At 41.1% G+C, this 12562-nt stretch overlaps 1 protein-coding gene across 3 annotated transcripts in view; it reads left to right on the top strand.

Annotated features, from left to right (window-relative positions):
* The first annotated feature begins 1731 nt into the window (after nt 1-1731).
* Nucleotides 1732-12562, top strand: part of LOC122881612 (DNA-binding protein SATB1) — a 59376-nt gene continuing 48545 nt past the window's right edge. For 2 of the 3 annotated variants that reach the window (XM_044208013.1, XM_044208016.1), the window contains exon 1: nt 1736-2139. The gene's annotated coding sequence lies outside the window, so the exon portion shown is untranslated. Of the gene's footprint in view, nt 2140-12562 lie in introns of all 3 variants that reach the window. The other variant, XM_044208008.1, reaches the window with a different exon arrangement.

Below are 12562 nucleotides of genomic sequence, written 5' to 3' on the forward strand. Positions count from 1 at the left end.
AGTGTAAATGTAAATGGATCAGTGTGTTATTTATGCTAAACCCGGTAAGAGAAACACATTCATATTGCAAGTAAACAGCTGCATTACCTGTGGGCTCCTGCACACCTGCTAGTGCAGAGCAGTTAGCCTGTGTGCAGATGCAAACTGTCAATCAGTTCACACACACACACACACACACACACACACACACACACACACACACACATGCACTCACACAAACATAGGCATACACACAACAAATTAGTATAAATGTCTGCAAAGGTGCACACAAATCCAAAAACATAGCCACGACACAAATAAAAATGTGAATTCCAAACACAATATGTGATGCACACACACTGTGCACACACTGTGCACACACTGTCACATTGTAGGCTGATATATGTAACCACATGTGCAGGAGCTGCTCACACACACAGGATGGACACAGACATGATAAAAAAAAAATCAAACAGAATGAGTGAAGGAGAAATGTTCATTCATGCAGGAACTATTTCATAATTTTTTTCTGATTTGAAAATCTATTGTAGGAAACATTAATGTGCAACATGCAGAGGTATATAGCATGAATCACCATGGAGAGACGTGTCTTATTCTCCCTTCATTGGCTGTAATTTGTTCTTCATTAAGACTATTTAATTTAATTTACCACTCTCTGAAACTTGAGATTTTTCCCCTCTAATTTCAGACTTTGGCAGGAAAAAAGCGACTTATATTCTGTACTTTTTATACAGCTGTCAACATAGCTACAGCTGAAAATCAATTAAAATAGCACAAATACATTTAGACACTGTGAGGGCGAAAATAAAAGCGGGTTTTTTTATCCGTTATCTGTCACTGTCCTCTGTGCCTCGGCTGATTCTGCTTCAGGCTGTGTTCTTAAAGATGTCCAAGAAAAGGGAAAAAAAATCAAATTATTCTGCTCTCCACGTAATTTTTAATTTTTTACAAATTTGCATTCCTTAAGCGTAGATTTTACTTTTTATTTTTTGGATAGGCCCGCAGTAGGATTCTGCGTTTTGTGTGTGTGTGTGTGTGTGTGTGTGTGTGTGTGTGTGTGATGGCCGGAGTTAAACTTAGTTGCAACAGAAAAAAAAGCAACAGCTTGCATTGATAAAATAAAAGTGTGTAGCTCAATAGTGATGCATTAAAAATGTTCTCTGTCGAATAGTCAGAATAATAATTATTTTCCACTAAAAGCCTTGTTTAAATTGGAGAAATTAATGGAAAAAATAGCTTTCGGCAAACACAGCTAGAGAACAGACTGCAGTATTAGCCCTTCTTTCAACAAGAATTGTTCAAACTTATTCTTGAAAACTTTTTTTTAATTATTTTTGCACACAAAATCAACATGTTTTAATAAACAGCTCTTTATGTCGGTAAGAGCATCTGATGTTTACCAGACTGTAGGGTTTCATATTCCGCTCAGGTGTGCGGGGAGGAAAGCTGGCATGTTGCCCTCCGCTGTTAAAACAACAGGCTTTGACTCTATACGGAGCAAAACGCACGCCGCTGCGCGCAATAGACTATTTACCAGACTACTCCCCCCCTTCTTCTTCTTCTTCTTCTTGACATGCAAACATGTGGCGTGTAAATATGAAAATGAATGAGTGTGAGAGCTCTCCTGGCACTGACTTCTCTCTCTCTCTCTCTCTCTCTCTCTCTCTCTCTCTCTCTCTCTCTGTCTTTCTGTGTCCCCGGAGAGCAGTGCGTCGGAGAGGAGCGGCTGTAAAAACCAAAGTGGGGCAATGAGACAAGCTGCGCCACAGCTGGCAAATCATCGATTTGAGCATCAGAAACGGGGAGGGGCGGTTCGTTTACCTGCCACCCTCTCAAAGCAGCCCTCCTCACATGCCGCTACTCTCCTCTCCTCTACTTCACCCCCGCTGGCCGCAGCGCACGGTTGCTCACATTTCTACGCTCCATCCGCCGTGTGCGCTCCCCAACTTCAACCTCCGCCTGTGCGGTTTCTACAAGACGACTCCCCCCTCCTCAACCATAGGACCTTTGACTTTTTAAAGCAGTTTTTCCTCCCACAGAGCAGTTGCCTATTTTTGGATCTCTCGTCGTGGAGCAGAGACAAGAGGTTGTTCAACTTTTGATGGAAAACAAGAGGTCGGGCGACTGCTGACTTTAAAGGTACGATCCTACAGCGCACACTGTTTATCCTTAATGATCTGTCTCTGCTGTCACCCCGTCACACGCCTCTTTTTTTTTAGTGTCATATGTTTTAAATCACATGTATTTTATTGCATGCCTCGTAAAAATAAGGTGCCTCTCCTTGGAATTCGAAGGATAAATGAATTAAAAGCAATTTACAGACCTATCTTCCAAATCACTTAAAACCCACACAGACCAAAAGTGGCTGCTTGGATTTAATATTTTACAAAGAAAAACCCCACAGAAAATGAACGTCATGCTTAATGGTAAATAGAAATGCACGGATTCTGAACTTTTTTGCCATCTAATTTCAAATGTGCAGAAACAGGCCTGTGTCATTTCTGCACGAATAAGCAAAGCACTCGTGATATTGGCGGGGTTAAGTACATCATCTCCTCTAATTCATTTAACAACTTATTCAGCGCGCAGCAGGAGCAAGAAGTGATGCTGCCATCGCTGCTCCTGGCCTGATGATTTTAGGAACCAGGGAGCTTTTGTGGGTGAATAAAAGTTGCAGTTTTCTCTCAAATTCTGAATCGTAAAGAAAACATTTTGCATATTGTTTGTCAGGACTTGGTTTATGATTCAAAACAGGCCTTTACTTTATTTTTTACTCATTATAATGAAGTGTGTGTTGACAAACCACAGTTGTTATCAAACCGCTGACATCTGCCCAACTGATCTACTTTTACTACTTTTTATTAGGCCATTAGAGACACTTCATTTATTCTCTTATTAATTTACGTGTCAACTTGCTTCAACACTTTTATTGCTGTAGCATGAAATACTTTGTGCAACTCTCAAAACCACACTGCACTGACTGAACCCAGCAAGGAAAAAAAAACAACAACAGACAGACAGACTTACAGGGAAACAAACAGTTAATGAATTCATTGCTTTCTTTCTGCCTGACTTGGTGTGAGGCAGTCAGATAGATGTGATGATACAGAAATGTTGTAGTAATGCTGTTTGGTTTGCCTTGTGGCTTTTGTCACAGTGCTGATAAAGTAATATCAGGTACAACCAGACCTGTGTGTGCGTGCGTGTGTGTGTGTTTGAGAGAGAGGTAGAGAGCAGTTATGAGAAGATGTATTGCCACCTTAAAACTGCGTGGGCACTGATGTTCTGTGGTTTACAGGTTTTTAAAGGTTTCACTCGCTGCTCCTTCAGAAAATAGCTGACATTTCACACACCAGCATGGCCAGTGGCATTCACTCTGATATTTAAGATTATTTATGTATATAGATATCAGCACAAATACACTAGAGTTTGTAGGTATAATCTGTCATAAAGATTATATTTGTTCATTTAGCCATGATGCATTGTGAAAATGATCTTAAAGAGATTTGCATTAAATCAGAAACTTGATCAGATAATTAAAGGGAAATAAACCTGATATAATCTTCAGCTTTCAGTGTCCCCGATTGTTTATTATCTTGCTGTTGTTGTCAGGTTGTGTGCTTTGCTCACTCACATGCGATTACGAGGTCAAGCATGACACCTCTACATGGGAAAAAACAGGTTATGGCACAGCACCGGTGAGTTTTCTTGTTTTATCTTTGCAGATCAGTGGCAGTTCAAGGTGCTGTGGCTTATCTGGTCAGTGCCTTTGACAGCAATGACACACAGCCTTTTTCCTGTCTCAGGCTGCCATGTGTCACTTCTTGTAAAAGTCCTCAGACAAGACGAAAGCCTCAACGGCAGCTTGTGAGCGTTGAAACAAAACTTCTCGGTCTTACTCCTCGGCTCTGAGCGTTCATTACAACCTCGTTTTATCAGTTTGTGGTTGTGAAAGTGGCACAAAAAAAAATGCTCACGTACATATCCACAGCGTGTCAACCTGTTTGGCAAAATTTCTCCACATAAACTTGTTTGGCAGGAATGATAAGAATCAGTGAGTACGGCGGCAGCGCTGCGTATGACTGCCAGGTCACACAGACCCAGCAGTAAAACCTAAACATCTGTCGCAGCTTATTAGTGGGAAATTAATTCCTTTGAATGTGTTCTGTCGTGTTCGTAGTTCTTACAATAACCCTACTGTGATTTACAATTAGGAAGAGATCTGGGAAAACACCAGTGTTTCCACCTTTCTTCTTCTAACTTACAGGTTTAACTTTGTTATACTTAGATTCTTTTCCCCCACAGAGCTCACTTTTGTTTTCATTACAACTAATCGAAACTAGTGCACGCTGCATTTACTGTACGGTAGTAGTGTAATAGCAGGAAATCAGCTTGTAATGTTCACAAACAGTAAAAGATCTCTTGCTGTCTTTTCCTTTTAAAACCCAGTCATACTTTTGCATCGCAACTCCTTTAATTGTCACTTCAGGTTGTCAGGTTGGCGGTGTGTATGTTCGGTGTATCACCAGTTATACCTCATACCACTCCAGCGTAGACCAGATTAGTTAAGCACAATGCAGCGGCTGCATGTTGGCGTGCCAAACTCTCGCTCAGTCTCAGGTTAACAGGCGCTGAAGAGCAGGTTGTCAGATGAGAGCGAGAGTAGACGACAAAGTTTGTCCTGTGACCCCGAGAGACCAATTAGTCTGCACATTGGAGAGCACAGATTTATTTTGTTGTTGTTGTTGTTTTCGCTGTGCAGTCTGATCTGAAATGATATTAAGAATGCTTCATCACTTTGAATTATGCTCTGAATCATCAGTTTCATTGCTTATTTATTGCAGGAAAATAAAAATGTGCAGGGAAAGTGTTGTTGCTACACTAAAAAAGTGCAACAGCTACACCGTCTTAGCTTTGCGTTGGAACTGTGCTTTTAATTCCTGCAGCAAAAGATGCAGATTATTAAAACCCCTACTGCTGAGTATTTGCTGGGAGTTTAGAGCTGGGCTGTGCCTCACTTTGCTGAGACTGATATCTCGGCTAAAACCATTAATCGTCTTTCTTTACCACCTCGATAATTATCGCTGTAGCAAAATAACAGCTCAGCAAACAGTGAAATTATACCTGTGGTAGGGAGCAGAGTAAATACCTGTTTAGCTGCCAGCAAATGTATTTATTAGACTGTCGCCAGTAAATAAGAGGCCTGTCTCGTTTTTTAATGTGTGGCTCTTTGGGGATTCCACCCCCCCACTCCCACCCCCACCCCCATCTCTTCTCTGTATGAAATAGCTCTGTTATGATTGCTAATAGAGGAAAAAGATAACAATGATTCCCAGTGTTTTTTTTTTTTTTTTTGATGACATGTTGCAACTAGTTTGGAGGAAAAAAAAGGTTGGTGTGTTAATAGGGACTGCTGCATTCCAGGGCTCAAAAATGTAAGAGAGCCCCCCCCTCCGACAGTTACAGACATACCACCCTGGGTGAGTGCTTAGTGTGTGATTCGGGAGTTACAGCTCATTTTGTCATTATCTGGAAAGTTCTTTATAAAAAAGAAAAAGAGAGGGGGGGAGTGGGGTGGGGGTTATGTTGTCCCAGCATGTTCGACTGCATTTATTCTGGCATATGCTTTGCATACTGTTGATCCAGATTCCTTGGCTTAGTGATAAAAGCGTCACATTGTTTTTGGGTCCTGACAATCAGCCCCGTTTGTGGAATGGGTTGGCGTGTCCTCGCCGGGAGATAAAAACCCAAAGTCCGTCATGTCGGTTTTGTCACGCTTTTACAAAATGACATCCCTCTTATGTTCAATTTTTTTGTTCTTGTTATTTCACGTGCTTCATGCTACCATGGCGAATATAATTTAAGAAAGCATATACATCTAAGTTTTCATGATTCAAATCACATTATTATAAGTCTCAACGTATGTTTTTCTTTAAAAACATTCTTGAGAGGAAAAAAAAACTCATTGTCTTTCATTCCGATGCTTGTCTTTATCTAATCTGTGTAGGTTTTTCTGAATCCTTTGTTCAGAGAAAAAAAAAAAGAGAGCGATTTAGAGGAAAGCGCATCCCGCTAAGATCAGGTTGTTAATACCCACCCACATACTCCAATGAAACAATTTCAACAGATACTGTATTCTCTCTCTCTGTCCCGCACACACACATACACACACATACACACACACACACACACACACACACACACACACACACACCCTTGTCTTATCAACTGTTTTGTTCGTCAGTGGATGGATGATGCATCCTTTGACAAGGGATTAAATATGTAAAGAAAAATATGTAGATAAAGAAGCACATCCTTAAGTCTGTACCTCTTATTCAATACTTCTGCCTAAGCCTTGATATTAAGAGGCGGTTTCCCCACAAGCTCATATCCCATCTCTCCTTTCATCTCAGCGTAGCGTCACTTCTCGCACACTGAGGCGAGTAACACCATCCCAACACCTGCCTTCATTTCTTTAACACTCCCAAGAACTCCCCACAAGGCCGGGGTACTGTGCCCTTCACCGCCTCTCCCCCAGTTCAGGAAAAACCCAGCAGGACGTGGCAACCTTTCTCACCCCTTCAGTCTGTCCTCTCTCAGTGCCATCTTCAGTATCTCTTTCTCTCTCTTACACACACACACACACACACACACACACACACACACACACACACACACACCCCTGTCTTTCTAACTCTCTTAATTGTTTATTTGTTGCAATCCACGAGGCAGAAATTTGAGTTTAATTATTCGGTCATGTGATGAATGAAGTCCAGTTAGCGGTGACAGAAAAGTCATTTCTTTAAAAACGTCCCTGCCTCTGATGCCCGTTGATTGTTCTTTGACTAATTGGTTTCATAATTCGATAAAGGCGAAGAGAGCGAGACAGGGAGGGGGTGATAAACAAGGCTGTGAAGGGTCCTCTCAGAGAGGGATGCAGTTTTGAATCTTTAATACAGATTCCTATGAGGAAGACTGACACAGACCTGAACTGACATGGCTTGTTGGTAATTACGGCCGATGTCGGCCTGATGACACCGAAGCCGACTGCAGCGGTGTCAGGGTTCAGGCTGAGGCCCGGCCCCTGAGGGCAGAGGCCTTGTTAGACACAGCACCGATGCACGCTTGGCGGCACGGAGCGGATGTACGCGTCTGTGTGCCGTGCATCTGCGTGGGAGGTGCATTATGTACAGTGAACACCACACATCGTAAGGGTGGGTGTCGAGAGTGGAGAGCTACGATGTGAGAACGAGGGGTGTGAGTGGAGCGGTGGTTGTCTTTCATACATTGCAGAAGGGGAAAAATGGCGATGCAGAGACCTGTCGAGGCCAACTGGCGTTAGGCCTTCCTGTCAGCCGACCTGAGGTGGAGACCACTCGCTCCGCTTCTATTTCTGTCGACTTCATGTGATTATAAAACAATTAAGCACTGAGTACTCTCAGTTCATTACATCCCCCTTGTTCTTTCTTTCTCTCTGTTCTCCCTCCTCCCACACCGAAGCACGGACATATGAAAATGTAGAAATCACCTTATTTCACAAGTAATTGAAAGCCACACTCGCTGTATGAGAGGCTAATGGAAAACATGAAACTAATTTGATTTGGAGGATATGTTCATAATGGAATATTTATCTGTGCTTACCTCGTAACAACTGATTAAGCAATTGTTCATGGTCCTCAGATGTCTTATGAGGGAACATTAATAAACCATCTCAACCCTGAACTCTGTATAGAAGTGAACCTAATTTGTGTTTTTGTGCAACATTTGTGTGGGTAGATCAGTCATTTAAAAGAAAAAGTGTCACTCACAACCACACGATTGCATCTCTGAGAAGACAAAGAGCAAAGTGAGATCTTAGCCGACAAAATGATGACACATTGTGCTTGTAGTCTCATCTTTGAGTATGTTGGATTTCTAGACTTTCCGTATTGGTTTTTTTTTTTGTAGAAAACGGAATATTTTGTTTAGTAATACATGTGTTGGTTTAGTCTGGAGTCTGCATTCTGAAACTCCTTTGCCCACATAATGACCTACTAATGCCAACGGCGCTAAACAGTTTCTTTGTTCCAAAAGTCAAAAGCCTCCCTTTTGTGTGAATTCATTGATAATAAAAAATGGAATTGGTACTTGTTAAAATATAGACTACTATGTACTTCTGCATCAGTTCAGTGCTTTTGCTTAAACAAAAGACTGATTTCATTTTTTTGTCACTTTTACTACTCATTTAACTGCTTGTTGGTTTTGCACGGCATCTACTATACACCACCCTCATTTTCCTTTTTTCACTGTACATTACATCTTCTGTCTCACTGAGTTTCATCTGTGTGCCCGCACTGGTGCAGCCGTGTTTTGAAACGTTCCCCGACAGATTATTAAATCCTTTGCAGCCTCTAATAATACTATTATGTTTACGTGTTTGTGGGAGACACTTGCAGAAAGAGCTCACAGTCAAAGCAGTGACAGCGCTTAGCCCCATGCTGTTTGTGTTCGCTCAGACTGGATGCGCAGACTAATTTGTATTAGTAATCCAAATAATCGTATTAATGCCCATTAGAAGCATCACAAGTGGCGAGCATGAAGACATCACAACACCTACGTACTGTAAGTGATGGTGCCGGCTTCGCCTGACACAGTAAATAAAGACGCTTAGCGATGTTGAGCCAACAATGATACATTTTCTTATTCATATTTTCCCCCTTTGTGCGTTGATTATTAGTGTCTTAAAGAAATAGACATGCTATTTAATTCCTCCTGAGACATCAACATGTGGTTTGAAAAGCAGCAGGTCAGGTGTGATAGTTTTGATAAGTGTATTATGGTGAAAACATACAGTACCTGTGGTAATGCACACAGTGAAGGTGAAATGTATCTGCGGTGTAATTTCTATGACTCCTGACATTTGGAGGTGTCTTTTGTTGCAATTTAGCATCCAGTCTGTCATGTTTTTCATGTCATTTTTCATGGTTTCTTTACAAATTTAGCCAACAGGCACAAAATCTCGCCTGAACAATTACACTTGTGTACATGCACAGTGCACCTCGTACTGTATCTCCCCAACACAAAGCCGCACAGGCTTGTAAAAACCCACCTTGAACAGAGCTAAATCTGTATTCAGCAGATGATTATAACAGCACACAGCTAGTATTTTTAAACAGGCTTTCTGTGTTTCAAAACCCATTTTTTCCCTCTTTTCTGTGTGATACAAAACGGTATATGTTAATTGATAATCAGCAGTGTTGATTCAGTGGTGCATTCAGTGCAAATCTGTGCCCTTCTGGATGTCAGAGGGTTTTCACAGCCACGTCGGTGCCAACCTAGCTGGCAGTGCTGGCACCTGTTGGCGGTGCCAAGGCCTGGCAGGGGTTATCGATGCTCTCTGATGGTGCCCGACAATCACAGTGGAAATGACTGCGGCTGCTTGCGTCATGCCAGATAGAAAAGAGCATTTGCCGACAATGGCTCGCTTTCACCGTCGCTCCTGTTTTCTGAATGCTGCTAACTGCGGCCAAGGAAAAAAAAAAAAAAAGAAAACAGAGAGAGAAACGGGAGCTGCAGTGAACATCATGTAAAACATGTCAACATGTAAACATGCAGAATGTTGTGCAGCGATGCTGTGCAGGTGTAGGTGATGCAAAGTGATCTGCTGAGGATAAGGTTTGGGTGTGGGGGGGCTACCACCTGTCTGTGAGATTCATGTTACTACATATCACAGTGACACCAATGAACTTAAACAGTGGGCACATTCTGGAAAAATGAAAAACTCTCTAGAACGCTGCACATCCATTTCAGAGACAAAATATAACCTGATATTCATTATTTATTATTAGAAAATTATAAATAACATAGTTGCAGGACAATTTGATACTCTTTAATGTACCTATCGTGTAGCAAAGAGCTCAAGAAAGACAGTAACTTCAGTATGATTCATTTGTGAATTTTACTTTCATGTCTTCAGTGACTGTGAAAATCTTTGTCACATTTTTCAGAAGCTGAATAATATCTCATGTTGGAATGAATCTCTGAAAATATAGTAATTACTCCACAGTTTGGGTCCTTTATTCAGACACATAGCAGAGCCATTTAACCACACTGCACACCGCAGATGTGTTTAGTACACAGTGTTGGCAGCTCACTGAAACCCCGAGGATGGTTAAGATAAGAATTGATCACTGAATCTGTGCAGCAGTCTCTGCTCATAAATTCATACATGTTGGGGTCTTATACAAGCAGTTTCAACAACTCTTGCATTTCCTGTTAAAAAACCACAGACGTGGGACCCTGTTAAAATGCAGCCGCCCCCTCAAACTAGGTGCCAATATTGCAAGACATTGTTCCATCTCAGGTCCAAAAGGTGAGTTTCACATTGTATTTTTCCGTTAAAAGCTTCTCTGCTGGCCTTCTGCTGTGAATTCCTAATGCGAGCCTTTGGGGACACCAATGTATTTTGAAATGAGCAAACTTTTGACCTCACATGGGTGGGTGGAACAATGATTTGGTTTCACAACTAGGGGTTGAATGGGAGCTGTAACTGTGCTGTTTCTACTGCGTAGTGATACAACATACAATCACTTCTTCCGTGGTTGTTCCTTTGATCTGTTCCAGTTTCAGCCTTCTTTAAAAGGACTCCAGTATTTCCCTCCCTAAAACTGAGCCGTAAACACCTTCTGTAAATCTGAATGATTTTCTTCATAGTTGTTCCGTAGAGTCATCACCTGACAGTGGCTCCTGTCAAGCTAAGCTGAGGAGCTCACGTCTGTGGTGTTGCATTGTTTATGAAACAACAGCTTTGTGTGAGACGATGTACCATTACTGTATTTATGGTCTCACACAGAGGGAGTTTATGAGCCCTGCAAAGATTTAATAGTAAGCACATAGTGTTATGTAGCATTTCACATGCACCTGACCTCCAGTCGGCTCGCAACCTCTGGCTTTGTCGTTGTGATAGGTGTAGACGCTTCCTGTTTTATGTTGGTTTCCTGTTTTTGTTCTTACACACCCTGGACAGACATGCTTGTTCATTTTAGTTTGATGTGGATATTGGCCTGATGAGTCGGATCATATCGCCCCATGTTGCTTGTTATATACCTCTGTTGCCAAAAAAAAAAAAAGAGAGCTTAATGTTCAATCGGTGGTACTATGGTGACAAATTAACGAATGCTTCTTTGATATTACCTTTCATTGCTTTCATACCACATATTTATATGATATCAGTATCACTATATTTCACGTGTGTAAAAAACCCCACTGTGGTCTCGACAATGAACTTTGCCTCACACACTCACCCCTGTGGCTCTTCAGAGGACCTAAAGATGAAGAGCCAAATACATCAACACCTGTGTGTGTGTGTGTGTGTGTGTGTGTGTAGACCAGATATTAGTCTGGCCTTTGCTCATAAAGTCAAAGTGAAACAGTTACATTATTAGGCCACCTTAAGGTTAGATACAAACGTCATATCAGGCATTTATTGACAATATCAACAGAGATTACCTTGTCTGATATTTTGCGGTGTGCTCGAGGGCAACAAAGCCCACCAGCAGGGAAAGCTTCATGAAATAATTACAAAATAATAATAGCTCGCACATCGACTTGAGAAAACCTTCCAGCTTGGTATTGTTTGCAGAGAATGTGTCGCACTCCAGCCTCTAAACAATCCTCCATTCCTTGCTTACCCCGTTTCAGTTCTTCCTCCACTTTGACAGTTCAGGGTTTTGTTGACAATATCAACAGAGATTAGCTTGTCTAATATTTTGGTAGAATCCAGTTTGACATAATACAGTATGACCTGCCATGGAGGTGGAAGTTTGTGAGATAATAACAGTGCAAAAGCTAAATGTTCAGATTGGAAATGTCTGCCACCTTTACATTTTTTAGACAAGAACAGTCTACATAGATGTAGTGTTAGGACATCCCACCAAAATTCACTTTTCTATTTGTAGTATAGAGGTTAAACTACTTTTTTTTTTAAGCAAACATCAACACTTTAGTGCTAGCAAACTGACCCAAAATATATGACAATAAAGGATGTTCTTTGTTTGGTGGTTATATTTTGCCAGAATATATGTGTTTTACCATATTTACAATGCAATAACTAAATATTAGACAGAGAAATCCTTGCGACTTGACACTGAGGGCAGCTGTCAAGTGACAAACCACCAAGCTACAAACAGGTATGTAGCTCTGCACCTTTAGTGTGCAGAAGAATAGAGCCTTCCCACTTTTTAAGGCTGTCATAAATATTTATGAGTGTAAATGCAGAGTGTACATTACTGCCAAGAGTTCAAGATGTAAATGTATACCTGCTTTAATATATAAATATTTAGTTTTTGTCCTTGTCTTGTCATGTTTTTCCCCCCCATTTGAATAAAGATATTACCCAGTTTTTAGGCTTTTTGATTTGTGATATCATTTCATAGCATATATAATAAGAAGTAAGCCTATAACCAACTCTTGTTAGTTAAAAGAAAAAAGAGAGACGAGACATGCCTATATTCTGATTGCACATGCAAAAATTCACATTTGTTTTAAACAAACTGAGGTTTTGGTGTTAGGGGACACATAAAAG

Source organism: Siniperca chuatsi, linkage group LG9, assembly GCF_020085105.1.
Source record: "Siniperca chuatsi isolate FFG_IHB_CAS linkage group LG9, ASM2008510v1, whole genome shotgun sequence".
Lineage (NCBI taxonomy): Eukaryota > Metazoa > Chordata > Actinopteri > Centrarchiformes > Sinipercidae > Siniperca > Siniperca chuatsi.